The following is a 21,008-nucleotide window of genomic DNA, read 5'->3' as shown; positions in this document are numbered from 1 at the left end:
GTTGTTCTTCATTAAAAACTTGATCTACTGGATTTTCATCAGCGATTTGTGGAACATCAGTAACTAGTTGTCTAACACCCATTTGGTCTTGAGGGGTGTGAATAACAATCAATCTGTCATTTGAGGGTTGTGCATTAATGTGATAATTCTAAAAACTATGTCATGATCACTCCCACTAATCAAGTCATTTTCAAGAGATTTTGCGTTTCTTGATTCCACAATTCTAGTGTTGTGAGATGGACAATAGAATCTGTACCCTTTGGATTTTTTGGCATACCCAATGAAATATCCACTTATAGTTCTTGGGTCCAGTTTCTTTTCATGTGGGTTGTAAACTCTTATTTCAGAAAGACAACCCCAAACGCGTATATGTTGCAAACTCGGTTTCCAACCTTTAAATAACTCAAATGGCGTCTTTGGGACAGCCTTAGTTGGAACTCGGTTTAATATATACACAGCTGTCTTAAGAGCTTCAGTCCACAAAGATTTAGGAAGTTTAGAGCTACTAATCATGCTCCTCACCATATCCAATAATGTTCGGTTTCTCCTCTCATCTACACCATTTTGGTCCGGAGAACCAGGCATAATATATTGGGCAACAATCCCATGTTCCTGGAGAAACTTCGCAAACGGACCAGTTGCATGTCCATTCTCAGTGTATCTACCGTAATATTCTCCACCTCTATCAGTTCTCACGATGTTAATATGTTTTCCACATTGCTTCTCCACTTCAGCCTTAAAAAACTTAAAGGAATCTAGTGCTTCGTTTTTGTTATGAAGCATGTAGATATACATGTATCGTGAATAATCATCAATGAAGGAGATGAAGTATTTCGGACTTTTCATGTCCATATCTGGACAACAAATATCTGAATGTATGATTTCTAATATTTCTGTACTCCTCTTGGCACCTTTTTTAGACTTATTGGTCTGCTTTCCCTTAATTCAGTCCACACAAGTCTCAAAATCAGTAAAATCTAAAGTACTGAGTACTCCATCATTTACTAATCGTTTAATTCTCTCTATGGAGATGTGTCCCAATCTCCGATGCCATAGTATAGAAGAATCTTCATTTATAACACATCTTTTAATACCTCCTTGAACATGCATAGTGGTGTTATTATTTTGGAAAGAAATAGAGAAAAGACCATCAACCATTGTACTATTTCCAATAAGATTTGATTTATAAAACAAATTTATTGATTTATCCAAGAACTGAAATGAATAACCAAGGGATACAAGTTTTGAAACTGAAATTAAATTCCTAAAAAAACTAGGAACATAAAAGGTCTTTTCCAATTTTAAAATAAAACCATTGTTCATCATTAGGCAGCAAGTCCCAATAGCCTCCACATGCGAAGACATCTTGTTTCCTGAATAGATGCTCCGTTCATTTTCTATTGGCTTCCTTAGGTTTTGCATACCCTGCAAGGTATTTGTAACATGGATTGTAGAACCAGAATCAATCCACCATGTGTTATAAATCATATCAATCGTATTAGATGCATAAAAGACAAATGAAGTAGGAATACCTTTCTTTTCAAGCAAGTCCTTAAATTTATTGCAATCCTTCTTCATGTGTCCCGTCTTTTTATAGAATAAACACTTGGATTCTTTCTTAACGTCAGGTTGAGGTTGAATTATTCCTTTCCCTTTTCCCTTGACTTTGGCTTGCTTCTTATACTTTTCTTGTGTAGTCATAAATACATTATCACTTGTTTCCATCAAAAGCCTTCATTCCTCTTGAACACACACGTTCATTAATTCATTGATTGACCATTTGTCCTTATGTGTATTGTAGAAAATTTTGAAGGGTCCATATTGTTGTGGAAGAGTGCATAAAATGTAGTGCACAAGAAAAGTTTCAGACATTTCCACTTCAAGTATCTTGAGCCGAGCCATTATGTCCCGCATTTTCATTATGTGCTCTCGCACACCTCTCACACTGATGAGCCTTAATGAAGAGAATTCCATAATTAGGGTGCTTGCTAGTGCCTTATCTGAAGACTGAAATTGTTCGTCAATAGCCTTCAGTAAGTCTCTGACATTATTATGCTGATCGACAGAACCACGCATACCAGCAGAGATTTTGATCTTTATGAACATTACGCAGAGTCGATTAGATCACTCCTATTTTTTCATAAAGATCAACATCATCCGGAATGCTGTTTTCAGTAATAGCAGATTGTTCGTCTTTCCGTATAGCATAATCAATATCCATCCACCCTAATTGAAGAAGAATTCTTTCTTTCCATATTTTATAGTTATCGCCCTTTAGTTCGGGAATGTCACATTTCATATCAAAAAAACTCGCAGGTTGCATAACCGCACAAAATATCATATGCTTAAAATTTTGAGACAATATCATGTTTTACCAATGTAATTCATGTTTTAAAAATCTAGTGACATAAAATTTGCATGTGGGCTAAAATTTTAATTCAATAAGATTTTTCTTTTATGATAAAACTATCAAAATGTATTTTCCTTAACTCCTGTGCGTAAATTAAGAAAAATATAATTTGATATTTTAACCTAATTAGTTATATAAATATAATAAAATTCCCTATGGGGTAAAATTTATTATGTTTATATAATTAATTACAATTATTGTCCATTATGTGATCAAAATCTACTTAATACATAATTTTTCATAATTAAGGATGCCGTGGCTATTTCTCAATTATTTAAAATTATACGGTTCACCGGACAAAATTTTGGCTTTACTTTTAATACTTTATATAATAATTATTTAGTAACATAATCAACATTTTCCAAGAGTGCTCCGAGGAAAGATATGTAGTGCTAAGGCCCTTTAAATACCTAACTCCTAGTCAGAGCAACATTCCTCAGGGAGACCAGTGGAAAGTCAAGGCAGTTTAAACCGATCTATGAAGAACTCCCTCAGATCATGTTTTCTCATGTCACCTTATAATTATTATTCACTTTAATTATCCACATTTATGTGAATCTTTATAAGCCAAAATTTTTTCATTAAATAACTTTATATTCACATTTTTACTTAATATGAACAAATATGTTCCCCATCAGTTTTTCTCTTCAATCAGAGTAGTGATAAAGTGAGGATCACATTTACGTGAAAATGTGGACTCCTCATCAGTTTTTCTCTTTTAACATAGTAGTGATAGAGTGAGGATTATTTGTTCATTTGTGAACATATGAAATATTTTATAATATTATATTCACATCTTACTTGATATGTTCATTTCAAATTATAAACAACTCAATATAATTTAATATGAACATAATGTGAATATTGATTTACTAAAATATTTTTCAATACAATTTGCATTTAAAAAACTTCAAAAATAAATGCAAGTATAATATTAAATTTGCATGTACACATCAAACACTTATCCATAATATTTGACATTTTATCTAACATGCAAAAATAATTTCTAAACATGTATTTAAAATTACGTCGAACTTGAAATTATTTTAATGTGTTCAAATTATTTAACCAAATGCTATATGTATATACCGAATTATACATATAACTTAATAACACATTATTATTTATTTATTTATTATTATTATTTTTTTATTTTAAAAACAATAATAATAATAAACTAAATTATTATCGTGGGTCTCACAATAATTAATTAATTTTTTTTTTAAAAAATAAATAAAATTAATGCATTACCGACACAATAAATTATTGGTAGCAAATGAAAGACAATTCATTCATTGTTTTAAATGTGTGGATGCATGTCATTCAACGTGGGAACCCATCCTCTTATTAATTTATCACAATGCATATACATGATTGTTTCAGAAAAGTTATCATCTTCTTCAAGCTTTCTTTTTCAGTGAATTTTCTTTCAATTGCTCATTTCATTTCTCCTCATAAGATTTATTTAAATTTCAAAACTTCAAAGTAGAACTTCAAGCACAACCAACAACAAAATTCTCTGAAGAAATTTTCTGGTAAATTTTTTTATGTTCGAACTTCAAATTCAAATTTCTTACGTAAAACTTCCAAAAATAATTTCTTAAAGTTCTTGATATGAAAATAAATATTTTCAAGGCAGAGATATCACTGCTCTAATACCAAATGTTAGAATTTTCTTAAAAATCATGTTTCTGCACATATATAAACATGATAATCAATATGCGGAAATAGATCGAGTATTATCTCTGGCCATTGAAAATTTTTGATTTCTCTGTTTTTCCTCTCGGTTGAAGTCTTCTAAACACTTCACGCTCTCTGTAGATGGTGTATATTTCTTATGAGGTGTGTGCTTAGGGACCTCAATCGCTGCTATTTATAGTCATCTCATACCATCAACGAGAAAAATCGGGAGTCTGGATGTCAAAAGAAGAATCGTGTACGCATCTCAATTTTGAGGTTGCATACGCAAGTTTCGTCAAATTATGTAGGCAATGGCCGTCGCCAATTCCTACACGTTTATCTTTCTTTCTGATATGTGTCATTTTTTCTTACACACCAAGCCACCAACAGTGACATGTGTCATTACTTGAACTAATGGGCCTGACAGCTCGACTCATCTGCACCCAAATAAGTGTAACCCCTCATGTCCAAATGTCGTTTAGTATTGGGCTTTTCGCTGTCATAAATATAAGAAAATAAAGTTTCATCTTGATTTTTGACCTAGTGGTAAGCAATTGATCCTAAAAAAGTGTCATATTCACAGTATTTTATTCTTTTTAGGATTCCATCCAACCTCGGATTGAATTTTTTTTGATAAAATCTTTGTTCTCTCAATCATACACATTTTAAAATCACGTTTCGAATTATATTCTCAAATCGACATCGATTAATCAAGTTTATTTTTTTACCAATTTTGTTAATTTCCCCCCAAATACAATATAGTCCTCAAGTACTTCAAGTGATAGGCCGAGAGGCTCGAGTCCCGCCTAAAAACATGTGGTCTCCTACCAAATCCAGGGTGGAGAAAATGGGGATTGTGCTTTTTCTTCTTTTTTCTATTTTATTATTATTTTCTTTGTTTTCAGTTTTTGTGAAGTGGATTTGTATTAAATTTTATGAAAAGGAATAAAGGAAGAAGTAAAGGAGAGGCCAACATCATTTTCTCAATTTTACTTGCAAGCAAGCCTCTCTTCAACATTGGATTCTAAAATGGTCATCACTTGTAAATTTCCTTGAATTTATCCTTACCACAATCCTATCTCACACAAATGAAGACACTCTCTATATAAATGTTTCACTAGTTATCTACATTTCAATATATATCGATATCGATTTACTCTCGAAAAAATTAAATTTTCAAACAAGGTAAAATGGCTTCAAACAAGGTTGTCGCAATGCTATTGGTGACCATGATTGTGCTCTTCACAGGTTCAATGGTTGAGGTTGTGGATGCATCTCAACCAGATACCCTAGAAGAATGCGTTCGCGATGCAATGCTTATGGGTGCAACTCGTGCCAATGCAGAGTCGGTCTGCGAAGCCGCAATGCGGCGGGGAGATTGTGAGGACCCGGACGCTAATCATGTTCTTAATCGTCATTTGGGACGATTTAATCAATTATAATAAACAGGGTCTAAAATTTTTTTTAAAAAAATACAAAGCGGAAACGTAATGTAAATCGATCTGAAATACATATTAAACATAAACATACAAATCTTGTATTGTCTATAATAATTCGACTAGGTCCAACTACATATCAGTGATGAATCCTAATTTATTTGTGAGCCCGGATCTCCACGCTAACTAATCATGTCTCGTTCTCTTCTTGACCCTGATCATGTCCCACCTGTTGTCATACACACATACAAACAAGACAACAGCCGGATAACTCCAGTGAGAATTATATTCTCAGTATAAACCATGTACACATGCAATCATATAATAAATGTAAAAGCATATAAAAGATATTCATAACATGCATCCTAATCAAAACATGAATAAAGTATTCGACGCATGTATCACAATCCGAAACATGGATCAATATCAATAAAAAGTCATATTCTAAACATTTACCAAAACCAGGAATATCAATCAATGAATCCCTCTCCGTGATTCTCAGACTCAGACTCGACTCAGTCCTAATCTAGGGATCCCGATCTGAGTAAGAACATACACCCACCTACACTCCCGATCGGGGTGTTGGTACGTTCTTATTCACGGACATTGGCCCTTTCCATATCGAACATCAGTAATAGAAGCAACTCCAATTCTATCCACTTCGATATGACCAAACATCCGGTGTCTTGACCTATCCGTCACAGACTTTGGCATTTTCACCAATATCCTATCCTGTGACAATGTGCAATGTGCCAGTGACGATTCCATCACTATACGGCACTACTGTCACAAGATTACTCATTTACAATTAGGCGTATCCGCTTATGACTCAATACGTAACTCAATAATTCAAATATATCAATCTCATTTAATTGCAAATATCAATGCAATAAATTAAAGTATGTGATTTTGGGAAACTCGAGTCAAACCTCACTCGAGTTGTGCAGTCCCAACTCAACATTAATTTATACCTTTATCTTCTCCGTTTGACGAAGACGAAGTCTCGAATTCAACTCTGTCCATATCCAATCTGGCAATGACAATATCGAATAGATACAATATCAGTATATAACTCAATTTAAGACCTGTTCTGATCAATACGCACAATATAATATGTCAATATCAACGATACAACGATACAATCTCAATCACTACAGAATCTGATTAATATCAATTTGCGGATGTGTCGACGGCATAGCACTACAGTCTCGATAACCCCGTCAATCTCAACATCACAGATATACTACCAGAACTCATAATCAATATCGGTATAATTCATACTCTCAACAATAATAGATCATACTCTCAATTCAGTACAATCTCTATCATAACTGTTCTGAAAATCATATCAATTGCATACACAGTCTGTTCTTCGATCTGACTTCAATTATATACTGATCAGTAAATCCAGAACACATAACAATCATCAAATCTCAATTCATAATCAGTAATGATACAAATCTGATATCAAATCTCAGTCAATTCCTTCCGAAAATCATAATAATTCCATACGGTATCTATTCTTCAGTCCGGTTTCGATTCTACGATGTCAAGAACATCATACATGAATTCTGTTCAATTCTAACAATATCATAATTTCAAAACATATTACAACGTAGCAAAACTTACGTCAAGTTGTAGCCTGCGTCGATAGGAACTCAGTACTAAAGTCGGATTCAAAATCTGACGGACGGATCGAAATAAAAAGGCGTAAGGATTTCAGAAGCTTTCTCAATTTCCTTTTTTTCGTTTCTTCTGAATTCTGAAACGAATTCATGAGATATACATATATATATATATCCCTCGAGCATTCCAAGACCAAGTGGCTTATTTTCCTTTTGCATGTCGTGCGCATATGCGCGCTTAAAATCCGCGCATATGCGCCGGAAGGTCTATCCGGTATTTTACTACTGGACTGCTCGCGCATATGCGCGCACTAACACCGCGCATATGCGCGAGACCTACTGTCTCGGCATTCTTCTATCCGTACTGCTCGCGCATAAGCGCGCCTCGCTTCCGCGCATGTGCGCGAGATTCTCTGGATATTCACTTTGGCTACTGGACACCTCGCGCATGTACGCGCCTTCAAGCCGCGCATATGCGCGCGGGCTCATCCTCGCCATATTTTACGTCTTTTCTTGTCTTTCCCGGTCTAATCCTTTCCGTCTATAATTACCGAGATTAATCATTACATCATTTAAGATTAATCTCATATTACGGTAATCAAAATCTCGGGCCTTACAGAGATAATCCTTGAAAATGTTATATAAATACACACACATATATATCAGTAATAATAAGCATCTATACATGATGTCTGCAGTTAGATTGTGTTGGTTACTTGTTTTATAAATTTTAGGGCGTTCTTTTGGTAAAAAGCGATAAAATATCGTTTTGTTTAGAATTTCAATACAAGTTATGTTTTATTTTTGAATGCAAGTGTTTTGTGGGTTTTTATATAAATAAAAAAAGAAAATTTCAATTTTAGTAAGGTAAATTTATATATCATACATTTTAATCAAAGTTTGATCGTCATACAACAATTTATATTTTTTTGTTATTATTATTTTTTTTGCCAAAAGCCACTAAACTATTGGATATTGCTCATCTGTCATTATTGCTTTGTTATATGACTCATGTGATAAGAAAAAAAAACTATGACATATATTAAAATTCACGTAATAAATAAATAAACGACGCTTAATTTTATATTGATTCCCAAGTAGTTTGTAAAATTTATTTACATTTGATTAGAAGAAGTTTACATGAGCCTATAAAGGAGGGAAACCGAATCTTAATGTATGATATTGTGTGTGTTAAAAACAGGGTCGACGGTAGAGAAAAAGTAAGATTGATCTCGAGAATATGCGATAACACTTATAGTGTGGTTTTCCATTTACTAAATTAATGGGCCTAATTGCCCGACCCATCGACATCCAAATAGGTATAGTAGCCCCTCATGTTTAAGCCTGAATGAGTGAGATAATATATTAGGATATGTGAGTTCCTAGGAAGCTCTCGTACGTTAAGTTGTTGATGTTGTACCACTTTATTTAATTGGCTAGATGAGCTGTAAAAGAGGGACGCATGATCTTAACATGTAATAGTATGTCTATTGAGGGTAGACGGTAGGCATATGTGAGAATGTGAGGCATGTCATTACTTGGAGTAACAGGCCTAACAACTAGACTCATATGAACCCAAATAGGTGCAACACAAGTATAAAAAATAAAGTTATATTTAATAACCATTATAATTTTTTATCTAGTGGTAAACACTTGCTAAAAAAAACGTCATTTTCACTGTTTATTTTTAAAATTCCATCCAACCTCGAATTGCCATTTTTTCCGTAAAATCTCCGTTCTCTTAATCATAAAAATATATTATCTACATTATATTATACAATATGAGAGGTCTAGAAATATACACCATTCCAACACTCTATGTTTTTAAAAATCATGTCAACAAGTGCTGTAAAATTTTTGAGTCAACGTTCTGTCAAGTATCGAAGTGTTGTCCATGTTCAGAAAATTATTGAGACCACTTTATTGCTCAGAGTCCAATCTTCACCATTTTGAATACCCTATCGAATGTTTTGAAAACTACATCCAAAATTCAAAAAAATCCAACGATTAATATTTTGTATACAACCTCCGCAAAAGAAAAATGCTTATATTTTAAACGAGAATAATATACCTATTGTTTTTTGTCTATAAGATAGTACAAACAACTTACAAACTCGATCTTCACTTTGCAAAATTTAGTTGGCTTACTTGAAAACGTGCTGTAAAAGTTTAAGCATGATACAAAGGTTTAATAAGTCACAAAGAATTTGGCAAAAATGCTGATTTTTCGACCAAAGTGTTGCTGTGTTTTCAAAATGTTGTTTGCATGATTCTTCTATGGTTTGAAATGATTCAACGAATACAAATGGTAAGTGGGCTTGTTTTAAAACTATAAATTCCATTTATTACTTAATTCGTTTTTGAAAGCTTTGGTCGGGCATTATTTTTCTTCTCTCCTTTCTTGTGATACGCTACCCTATGTTTTGACACTATGGGAATTCAACTGAATATGGATGAGAATCCTAACATACGATAAGTTTGTGGCTCTTACACGGTGTAATTACAACCGCTATTGCATCGCTTCCTTCAAAGAGTAAAAATTAGGGAACGATATCAGTAAACTATGAAATATAGAGAAATCTCAGTGTCTAGTCTAATTTTATGTTTACGTTTATGCTCATGATATATGTTATACGAACAATGTTATGCATGATATGCTGTTTTTTAAAGATCATGTATATTTGTTATGTATGTACTCGAATGACTCTCATTTGCTCAGTGACAACCATATTACTAACTCATTACTCTCCATCCTCAGATAAGTCTGAAGAGCAAATCGAAAAAGAAGAATATGACCAGTTTTGGGACTAGTAATAGAGAGGAATCAAGAAGTCTATTTTAATTATGTTTCTTTTAAATTTTATTTAGTTCAAGTTGTAAGACGCTTCCACAAGTTTATTTATATTTGAAAATTTTTACGTTGTAACGACAATGTTGATTATGATTTATAAACTGGTTGGCTAGACTTCCATGTACAAAGCTTGTTGTTTTCAATTGTGTGGTTGTCAACGTCGGTGTCGATTAATCCCAAACTCGGTGCATGACATCATATCTAAGTTTTTACGCAAAATTTCATTTTCAATTAATTAGATTTATTGATCAATTAATTTAAAAATTCATTTTAGTCACTAGTGATAGGCTCCAGTTAAACTGTGGTGGCCTAAATTTCGTTTACAAGAAAAACTATAAGTTCCAAATAACTAAATAGTATCATAAATAAAATATTGGGATGATAAATATATATTTTTATGTCGAGAAGAAAAAATCTTTTACCCAAAAAAATATCAATTCGAGGTTGGATGGACTCCTAAAAATAATGAAAAACAGAGAACGTGACCTTCTTGTTGCAAATGATTTTGCTGGTTTATATTTTAGATTGCGATGGAAAGAACATGGCGCTCTGCTTCCTTCTGAATCTTGCTGTTTCTGCGAGTTCCCACGAGCTGTCTTTATGTTAAGTAATCAGGCCAAGATTGAATTCAAAGCAAGCCAAATTTGAGTTCAAAACACACCATTTTTGAATTCAACAAAACAATTAACACATGGTTTAAGTTAGTAAAAAATGGTTGGTTTGATTATATAAGCAATGATGTTTTAATTTTTATTTTGTTCCCTAAACTTCACCTATAAATATTCATTCATTCTTCTTTCAAAAATCACACCAAAACACAAAGTCCTCTCATCTACAATCATAAGTATAGAAGTGAGACAAAGGATTTAGTGTGAGATTTCTTGAGGAGTGTTTATCCTTGGAAGGAATAGGATTAGTGGAGAGAAAATGAGTGTTAAAATCAGAGTATTCTGAGTGAAATACTTTGTATTCTCAATTATCTTGTTTTCTTTGTTATTAATAAAGAAGTGATCTTCTTGAGAGGTTTAGAGTGGACGTAGCCCAATCTTGGGGTGAACCACTATAAATATTGGTGTCCATCTTATTCATTGTTGATATTACTTATGATGTTCCGCTGCGATGTTACCTCGTTTATTTCCCTGATATCCCAAAAACTGGTATCAGAGCGAGGTTCTCAAATACTATAGGAAGTCCTTGTATGCTCTGTGGTTACAGCTTAGTCTGAACTTCCACATCAGAAAAGGCTTTCTAGACAGTATTAGGGAAGAGGTTCTTTTGTGTTCAGGCCTTGATGATTAATTTGTTGGTAGCAGTCATAAAAGATGGAGGTATGCACAAGAAAGATGATTAGCCTTAATGGCTCTAATTATCAAATTTGGAAAAGTAAGATGAAAGATCTTCTATTCGTCACTATGATGCACCTACCGCTGTTCAGCGAGTCTAAACCAGATGATAAGTCAGATGCTGAATGGAACTTCGAGCACAAGCAAGTGTGTGGGTACATACGACAATTTGCTGATGACAACGTGTATAATCATATCTCTAACGAGACACATGCTCGTACGCTTTGGACGAAGTTGGAGACACTATATGCCTCCAAAAGTGGCAACAACAAATTGTTCTATTTGAGCAAGCTTGTCTAAGTTCGATGCCATTGTCGCTCGGAGGAGCGATGTACTGGTTAACTTTTATCGATGATCATTCCCGAAAAATTTGGGTGTGGACACTCAAAACCAAGGACAAAGTAGCGGAAACATTCAACAATTTTCTAAACTTGGTTGAATGGAAAACATCCATTAAACTCAAATATATTCAAAAGAATAATGGAGGAGAATACATTGGAACCTTTGATGAGATATGCAAAAGAAACGAAATCAGACATCAAACAACACCACCAAAGACACCACAACTCAACGGATTAGCTGATAGGATGAATAGAACTTTGGCAGAAAGAGTCAGAAGCATGCTTTCACATGCAAAGCTGACTAAGGAATTTTGGGGTGAGGCCGTGGTTGCTGCTGCATATATATTGAATCGCTCCCCTTGTGTTCCTCTCAATTATGATGTCCCGGAGCAGGTGTGGCAAGGCAAAGAAGTTTCCTATAATCATTTGCGGGTATTTGGCTGTGTTGCTAATGTTCATATACCAAAAGATGAAAGACAGAAGTTGGATATCAAAACAAGAAAGTGCATATTTATAGGCTATGGAGAGGATCAACTTGGCTACAAGTTTTACAATACAGATCTCAAAAAGCCTATAAGAAGTCATGATGCCATATTTCAGGAGAATGAATTCTTAGAGACTGCAAACAAGGAGAATTCTGGATCTGAACAAGATCTGGAATGGTGGACTTCAATGGTAAATCCACAACCAATTGAAGATGAAGAATTGCAGAACAATCATGAGGATGATGATGAGATCCGTGTTCACAGTGAACCACCAGCAGAAAGTTCTCGTGGTACAATGACCACACGTTCTGGAAGAGAAGTGCGACCCTCAACCAGATATTCTTCAAATGAATATATCATGCTAACTGAAGGGGGAGAACCAGAGAGCTTCGAGGAAGCTATTACCAGTTAACATAAGGATAAGTGGATGGAGGCTATGCAAGATGAAATGCAATCATTGCATGAGAATGAGACATTTGAGCTGGTGAAGTTGCCGAAAGGCAAGAAAGCTTTGAAGAATAAATGGGTGTCCAGATTGAAGCACGAAGAACAAAGTAGTCAACCAAGATTCAAAGCTAGGATTGTCGTCAAAGGTTTTGGACAGAAACATGGGGTCGACTTTGACGAAATATTTCACCTGTGGTAGATGACATCCATCCGGATTGTACTAGGGTTAACAGCTGAGCTTGATCTGGAGGTGGAACAAATGGATGTCAAGACCGCATTCCTTCATGGGGATTTGGAGGAAGAAATCTACATAGAGCAACCAGAGAAGTTTGCAGAAAAGGGGAAAGAGGACCTCATTTGCAGATTAAAGAAGAGTTTGTACGGTCTCAAGCAAGCACCAAGACAGTGGTACAAGAAGTTTGAATCGGTGATAACTCAACAGGGATTCAAGAAAACTACTGTAGACCATTGTATGTTTGTCAAAGGTACCTTTGATGATGATTTGATAGTGCTTCTACTCTATGTAGATGACATGTTGATTGTTGGCAAAGATGCTTCTAAAATCAAAGGCCTAAGAAGTAACTAAGCAAGAATTTTTCAATGAAAGACTTGGGGCCAGCAAAAAGAATTATTGGCATGGAAATCCATCAAGACAGGTATGCCAGGAAGACCTGGTTGTCGCAGGAGAAGTATATTGAGAAGGTACTTCATAGGTTCAACATGGACCATGCCAAAGCGTTTGGATGTCCTCTTGCCAACCACTTCAAGTTGAACTCAAAGCAGAGTCCTATTACAGAGGATGAGGAAGAAAAAATGAAAAGTGTTCCATATGCTTCAGCTGTTGGAAGTCTGATGTATGCCAAGGTATGTACTTGACAGATTTAGCTCATTCTATAGGAGTAGTGAGCAGATTCCTTTCAAAACCAGGAAAGAAACATTGGACTGCATTAAAATGGATATTCAGATATCTACGGGGAACCTCTAAACATAGATTGAGTTTTGGAGGATCCAAACTTGAGCTTGTAGGCTACACAGATGCAGATATGGCAGGAGATGTTGACTCCCAAAAATCTACATCAGGATACCTGATTACATTTGCAGGGGGAGCTGTGTCATGGCAGTCAAAGTTGCAAAAATGTGTAGCATTGTCAACCACTGAAGCGGAGTTCATTGCAGTAACTGAGGCATGCAAAAAGCTGTTATGGATGAAAGGGTTTTTGGAGGAATTAAGTTTTGTGCAAGATCAATACAAGTTGTTCTGTAACAGTCAGAGAGCAATTCATCTTGGAAAGAATCCTTCAATGCATTCAAGATCAAAACATATTGAAGTACGCTAGCATTGGATACGGGATGTATTGGAGAAGAAATTGTTAAAGCTTGAAAAGATTCACACAGGTGAAAATGGATTTGATATGATGACCAAGACATTGTCAAAATGGAAGTTGGAATACTGTAGAGCTGTTGCAGGTTTGATCGAATTCACAAAATGGGCTTGAGGGGAACACAATTGACACATGGTTTGTCTGAAGACCCAAAATTTTACTATACTAAGAGATAAAGTACCAAGTTGATTTTAGTTTTGCATTGAAGATTAATTATGTCATGGAGGAGAATAAATTACATGCAACATTTGGCATGGAGGGGGAAGACCTAAAGTCACATTGGTGATTAATGCCATAAATCATGCAACATTTGACATGGAGAGGGAAGGCCTAAAGCCACATTGGTGTCTATAAATAGTGGCAAGAGAATAAGTGAAATCGCACCAAAACAACATCAAAAGTTCTCTCCAAAAGTTGCAATTTTCGAGTACCAAAAATTCTGCCCAATTTCAGAAAGTTTTGCTCATTTTTTTATACATTCAAATCCGATCTCCACCATTTATAATACACTTACACGTGTTTTGAACAACATATCCAAAATTCAGATCGATCCAACGGTTCAATTTGGCGCAAGCATTTTTGCAAGATGACTGGTTTTTCATTGTCAAGCTCCAACTTGTTCATTTCAAGATTTTGGGAACAATCTTCCAGGTAAGTGGGCTTTTGCTATGTATTTCTTTGTAAATTAAACTTTGTATAAGTATTTCATGACATGCTTGTATGTTTGTCAAACCATTTCCGAAAATGCTATTATATATTTCATAAAATCTCGATCGAAGTACGATATGTTCCTTCGATTTTCGATGTTATTTGATTCCGCTGAATTCATTCGAAATTCCGATAAATGTTGTTTGATACATCTGATTCTGTGGTGCACTGTTATGATTCGAGTGGGAAATGGAACGATGTTTGTAAGTTCTACATGGCCCCCATCAGTGGGTATAAAACTGCGTTATGGCCCCCATCAGTGGGTATAAAACTGTGTTTTGTCTGACCCCCATTAGTGGGTATAAAACTGTGTTATGGCCTCACCCCTTAGAGGACTAACATATGGGAGACAATTTGACCATGGAAAACGAGATGAATAACAGTGCTTTATTTTGTTCTGAATTGTTTGATAACCTCTGTTTCGCATTTCGATTTCGATTCTGATATGATATAATATACTACGTTTTGAAAATCAGTTTGCAATATGGGTTTTAAATTATACTTATATGTATTTGTGATAATCAATCAGCCCCCATTTGCTGAGTGTTTTCCAAAACGCTCACCCCTTATGTATCTCCCAAGATAAGAACGAAGATCAGGTATACGAAGATGAATAAAACATGCTTCGGGATTGGTGATGAAGTTTCGAGATATGAAGATTTATTGCTTATGTTCTTTCTAAGTTTTGATTCATTTTGTACAACGCTTCCGCACATTTTATTTCGTTTTGGAATTTATTGCTGTAAGACAAGATTATTTTGAGTTAATTATGAAATAGACTGGTTTTGGTTTATACTAAACTACGAGGCTTGTTGTTTTACGATTATGTGATTGTTGAACAACGTCGGTGCCCACTAATGTCTCGAGACGTGACATTTAAGTTGTATCAGAACCGCCAGGTTCACAATCCGACTGGGAGTTTGATAGGAAAAATTTGGCGATGTCAAATTTTGGCAAATGCCCATGCATTTCTATCCAAATCATTCTGATACATCATACTCATCTCCGTTTGTTTAAATCTTCAAATTTAAGTTGTCACCATAATTAGACGGCTTATACTTTCGCATAGATTCTCGAAACTCAATCTTTTTAACTGCTTTCAATATGTGCGAAATTACCCCTTCTTTCCACTTTTGGAAAATCCCATTATGTTCGATCCAAATACATTGCTTATCTGATAATGAAACTTTGATCCTTTTTTCATTCGATATGTATTTGAAATGGCCACCCCTCGTATTTGTGCTCAAGCCGCCCTAAAGGCTCAACTCGCTAGAGGAAAACAAGATGAACAAGAACTCTTGGAGATTAGGAACCTGCTTCAAATTGATGTACAATGTCTCACCCATCATCTTAATCGAGCAGAGAGTCAGCTCGCCCTAACCCTACGTAACCTATCTCACGTGGTACAACTAGTTTCCTCTAACCGAAAGTTGATAGTAAGGATTGAAACTGAGAAGGTTCTTTCTAACCGCTCTCATCATCAACAAGAAGACCTTGCTAGCAAGCAAGAAAATTAAATTGTCAAGTTTCATGGTGCTATGGATAGACTGCAAGAACAAAATAACTATATGCACCTTGTCGTGGAAAACGTGAAAGAAGAAGAAGAAGTACATATGGATGTAGTGGAAAAAGAGCAGTGATGATGGAGAGATGATAAGATAGGCTATACTGGTATTATGGTTATATGATACGAAAAAAAAAGAAGTGTAACATTTCTTTGGGAATGTACAAAGATAAATTGAATTATATTTTTTAGAATACACCTATCTGATATAAGTTGACTTAAATTTTTGGGAATTTACCTCTCGAAGATAAGCTTCCGACTTAAAATGAAATGTTTGACTCGGGGATAATAAATTATTTATGAAAATATGATATAAAAATTATATAAGCTTTGATATTCAAATGTAGAAGTTGATTTTTGTTTCAAAAATTAATGGTACGTACATTAAATTTGGGATACTAAGTGCTAAATTTAAATATTTAGGATTTTGTAATATCTTATGAAGGTAAGAAATTTATATTATTTTTAGGGCATTTTCTTATAAAAATAAAGTAAGATATTGATGGAGATTGAGGAAGTGTAGCATACATAATAAGTTCTGACTCTTCTTATTGTACAAAAAAAAAATGGAATATCTGAGGAGAAAGACATCCAACGTAACTTGTTTGTATTAAAGCATGCTGGGTTCATAGTCTTGATTAAAGACAAATTTAGTAAAAGAAGAATTGTTTGATAAATTAGTTTCTTCCATACAAGGTTGAAAGAAATTTTCACTAGGTTATAATTATTGGGACTTGAGTCAATAGACTGATAAGGAGTTATGTTCTAAGATTCTATATTGGTTTTAATTTTTGAGATAGTAATCGTGATAATTTTAAGATAAAATAAAATAAGTATGGATACGCATATATTCAGTGCCGATTTTATTCAGTGTAATCTGGGAATTGATTGGTTGAACAAGATCACAATTAAGAATATATACATTTTCCCGAGGATAGATGATCTTTTCGATAAATTGAAAGGAACCAAGGTCTTTTCAAAACTCGATCTAAGGTCAGGATACCATCAACTGAAGGTCAAAGCAAAAGATATTCCCAAAACAGCCTTCAGGACAAAGTACGGATATTACGAGTTTACGGTAATGCCGTTTGGACTGACCAATGCTCCAGCAGCATTCATGGACCTCATGAATAAAGTCTTCAAACCATACCTCGATAGGTTTGTGGTTGTATTCATAGACGACATCTTGGTGTACTCACCAAGAAAGGAGGATCATGATAAACATCTTCGTCTCACCTTACAGACAGTCGGAGAAAAAACTGTATGCAAAATTTAAGAAATGTGAATTTTGGATAACAAGTGTCGCCTTCTTGGGACATATAATCTCTGAAATAGGTGTCTCAGTGGACCCCAAGAAAGTAGAGGCAATTGGACTGGCCTCGACCAAAATCAGCAACTGAGATTCGAAGCTGTCTGGGTTTAGCTGGATATTATAGGAAATTCGTTAAAGAATTTTCTTCAATAGCCATACCCCTCACCAAACTCACACAGAAGAACTTTAGATTGATTTGGAGCAAAGAATGCGAGAAAAGTTTTCAGATTCTTAAAAGAAAACTTGCATCTACACCGGTGTTAGTACTTCTTGAAGATGGCAAAGACTTCATGATATATAGTGTTGCATCGAAGGGAGGATTAGGATGTGTGCTTATGCAGGAAGGTCAGGTAATTTCCTACGCATCAAGGAAATTAAAACCTTATGAGCGAAATTACCCAACCAATGATCTTGAGTTAGCAGCAATTGTATTTGCGATAAAGATCTGGAGACATTACCTTTACGGAGTCAAATGCGAGATATTCACTGATCACTAGAGCCTCAAATACATATTCTCTCGAAAAGAATTAAGCACGAGACAAAGAAGGTGGATTGAAGTCTTGAAGGATTACGACTTAACAATCAACTACCATCCGGGTAAAGCCAACAATGTAGAAGATGCCTTGAGTCGAAGAGACATAGGAATAGAAAATTTATCAGCTCTTTCAGCTCAACCATGCCTTCAAAAAACCATCAAGCTGAAGCAAAATCCCGATGCTTTCATAAGAAAGATTAAGGAACAACTTCAAAAGGAAAAGTCCAAGAATTTCAAACTGATGAGAAATGTGTCCTATGGATGAAAGGACACTTGTGTGTACCAGACCTCGATGAGATTCGACGAGAAGCAATGTCTGAGGCACACAAGTCAAAATTCTCAGTTCATCCTGGAAGCACAAAAACGTACCGAGACTTGAAAAAAAATTACTGGTGGAATGGAATGAAGAAGGATGTAGCTGACTTTGTCGCTAAATGCCAAATCTGTCAACAGGTCAAAGCCGAACATCAGCGACCTGGAGGACTCTTACAACCACTAGAAATCCCAACATGGAAGTGGGAGTACATTTTCATGGACTTTGTGGTATGATTACCAAAGTCAAGACAAAACAATGATGGAATCTGGGTTATCATCGACCGACTAACCAGATCAGCATACGTTTTACCGGTGCGAATGAAATACAACCTAGATAAACTAGCCATCCTGTACATGGACAACATAGTAAGATTACATGGAGTTCCAGCAAGTATACTTATCCGATAGGGATCCAAGATTTGTGTCTCGATTTTGGAAAAGTTTCCAAGAAGTCATGGGAACCAAAGTCACCCTCAGCACGGCCTATCACCCACAAACAGACAACCAAACTAAAAGGACGATCCAAACCTTGGAGGATATGTTAAGAGTGTGTGCTCTAGATTTCAAATGAAGTTGAAGTGAGCATCTACCGCTAGTAGAGATCGCTTACAATAACAGCTACCATAGTAGCATAGAAATGGCCCCTTATGAAGCGCTCTACGATCGAAAATGTAGAACTCTGCTGTATTGGAACGAAATCGGGGAGAAAACTATCACCGGACCGGAACTGGTACAGGCAACGGTTGAAAAGGTATCCATTATCAGGGAGAAATTAAAAGCAGCACAGGATCAACAAAAGAGCTGGGCTGACTTGAAGAGAAACCTTGGAGTTTGAAGTCGGAGAAAAGGCTTTTGTCAAGGTTTCACCTATGACGGGAGTGGTCCGCTTCAGCAAATCAGGAAAATTGAACCCAAGATACATCAGACCCTTCGAGATTTTTGAAAGAGTTGGAACCTTAGCTTATCGACTAGCCTTGCCGTCAGACATGTCAAGAATCCACCACGTTTTCCACGTTTCGCAGCTGAGAAGATACATTCTCGACTCGAGTCATTTCCTTGAGGTCTCACCTCTACTACTTGACGGCAACCTGAATGAAGAATTGAGATATGAAGAAGTCATTATCCGTACAGTCGACACCAATGAACAAGTGCTACAACACCGACCCATTTTATATGTCAAAGCACAATGGTTTAATCATACCGAAAGAGAAGCTACTTGGGAACTTGAAGAAAGAATGCGCAGACATCACCCCTACCTTTTTAAAGACCAAGCTAATTCAAGTTTCGAGGATGAAACTTTGAAGACCCAAAATTTTACTATACTAAGAGACAAAGTACCAAGTTGATTTTAGTTTTGCATTGAAGATGAATTATGTCATGGAGAAGAATAAATTACATGCAACCTTTGGCATGGAGGGGGAATACTTAAAGTCACATTGGTGATTAATGCCATAAATCATGCAACATTTGACATGAAGAGGGAAGGCCTAAAGTCACATTGGTGTCTATAAATAGTGGCAAGAGAATGAGTGAAATCGTACCAAAACAACCTCAAAAGTTCTCTCCAAAAGTTGCAATTTTCGAGTACCAAAAATTCTGCCCAATTTCAGAAAGTTTTGCTCATTTTTTTATACATTCAAATCCGATCTCCACCATTTATAATACACTTACACGTGTTTTGAACAACATCTCCAAAATTCAGATCGATCCAACGGTTCAATTAGACGCAAACATTTTTGCAAGGTGACTGGTTTTTCATTGTCAAGCTCCAACTTGTTCATTTCAAGATTTTGGGAACAATCTTCCAGGTAAGTGGGCTTTTGCTATGTATTTCTTTGTAAATTAAACTTTGTATAAGTATTTCATGACATTCTTGTATGTTTGTCAAACCATATCCGAAAATGCTATTATATATTTCATAAAATCTCGATCGAAGTACTATAATTCTTTCGATTTTCGATGTTATTTGATTCCGCTGAATTCATTCGAAATTCCGATAAGTGTTGTTTGATACATCTGATTCTGTGGTGCACTGTTATGATTCGAGTGGGCATTGGAACGATGTTTGTAAGTTCTACATGGCCCCCATCAGTGGGTATAAAACTGTGTTTTGTCTGGCCCCCATCAGTGGGTATAAAACTGTGTTCTGGCCTCACCCCTTAGAGGACTAATATATGGGAGACAATTTGACCATGGAAAACGACATGAATAACAGTGCTTTCGTTTGTTCTGATTCGTTATGTTCTGAATTGTCTGATAACCTCTGTTTCGCATTTCGATTTCGATTCTGATCTGATATAATATACTACGTTTTGAAAATCAGTTTGCAATATGGGTTTTAAATTATACTTATATGTATTTGTGATAATCAATCGGCCTCCATTTGCTGAGTGTTTTCCAAAATGCTCACTCCTTATGTATCTCCCAAGATAAGAACGAAGATCAAGTAGACGAAGATGAATAAGACATGCTTCGGGATTGGTGATGAAGTTTCGAGATATGAAGATTTATTGCTTATGTTCTTTCTAAGTTTTGATTCAATTTGTACAACGCTTCCGCACATTTTATTTCATT

Source organism: Primulina huaijiensis, chromosome 16 (genome assembly GCF_012295235.1).
Source record: "Primulina huaijiensis isolate GDHJ02 chromosome 16, ASM1229523v2, whole genome shotgun sequence".
Lineage (NCBI taxonomy): Eukaryota > Viridiplantae > Streptophyta > Magnoliopsida > Lamiales > Gesneriaceae > Primulina > Primulina huaijiensis.
Note: the sequence above shows the minus strand (reverse complement) of the source record.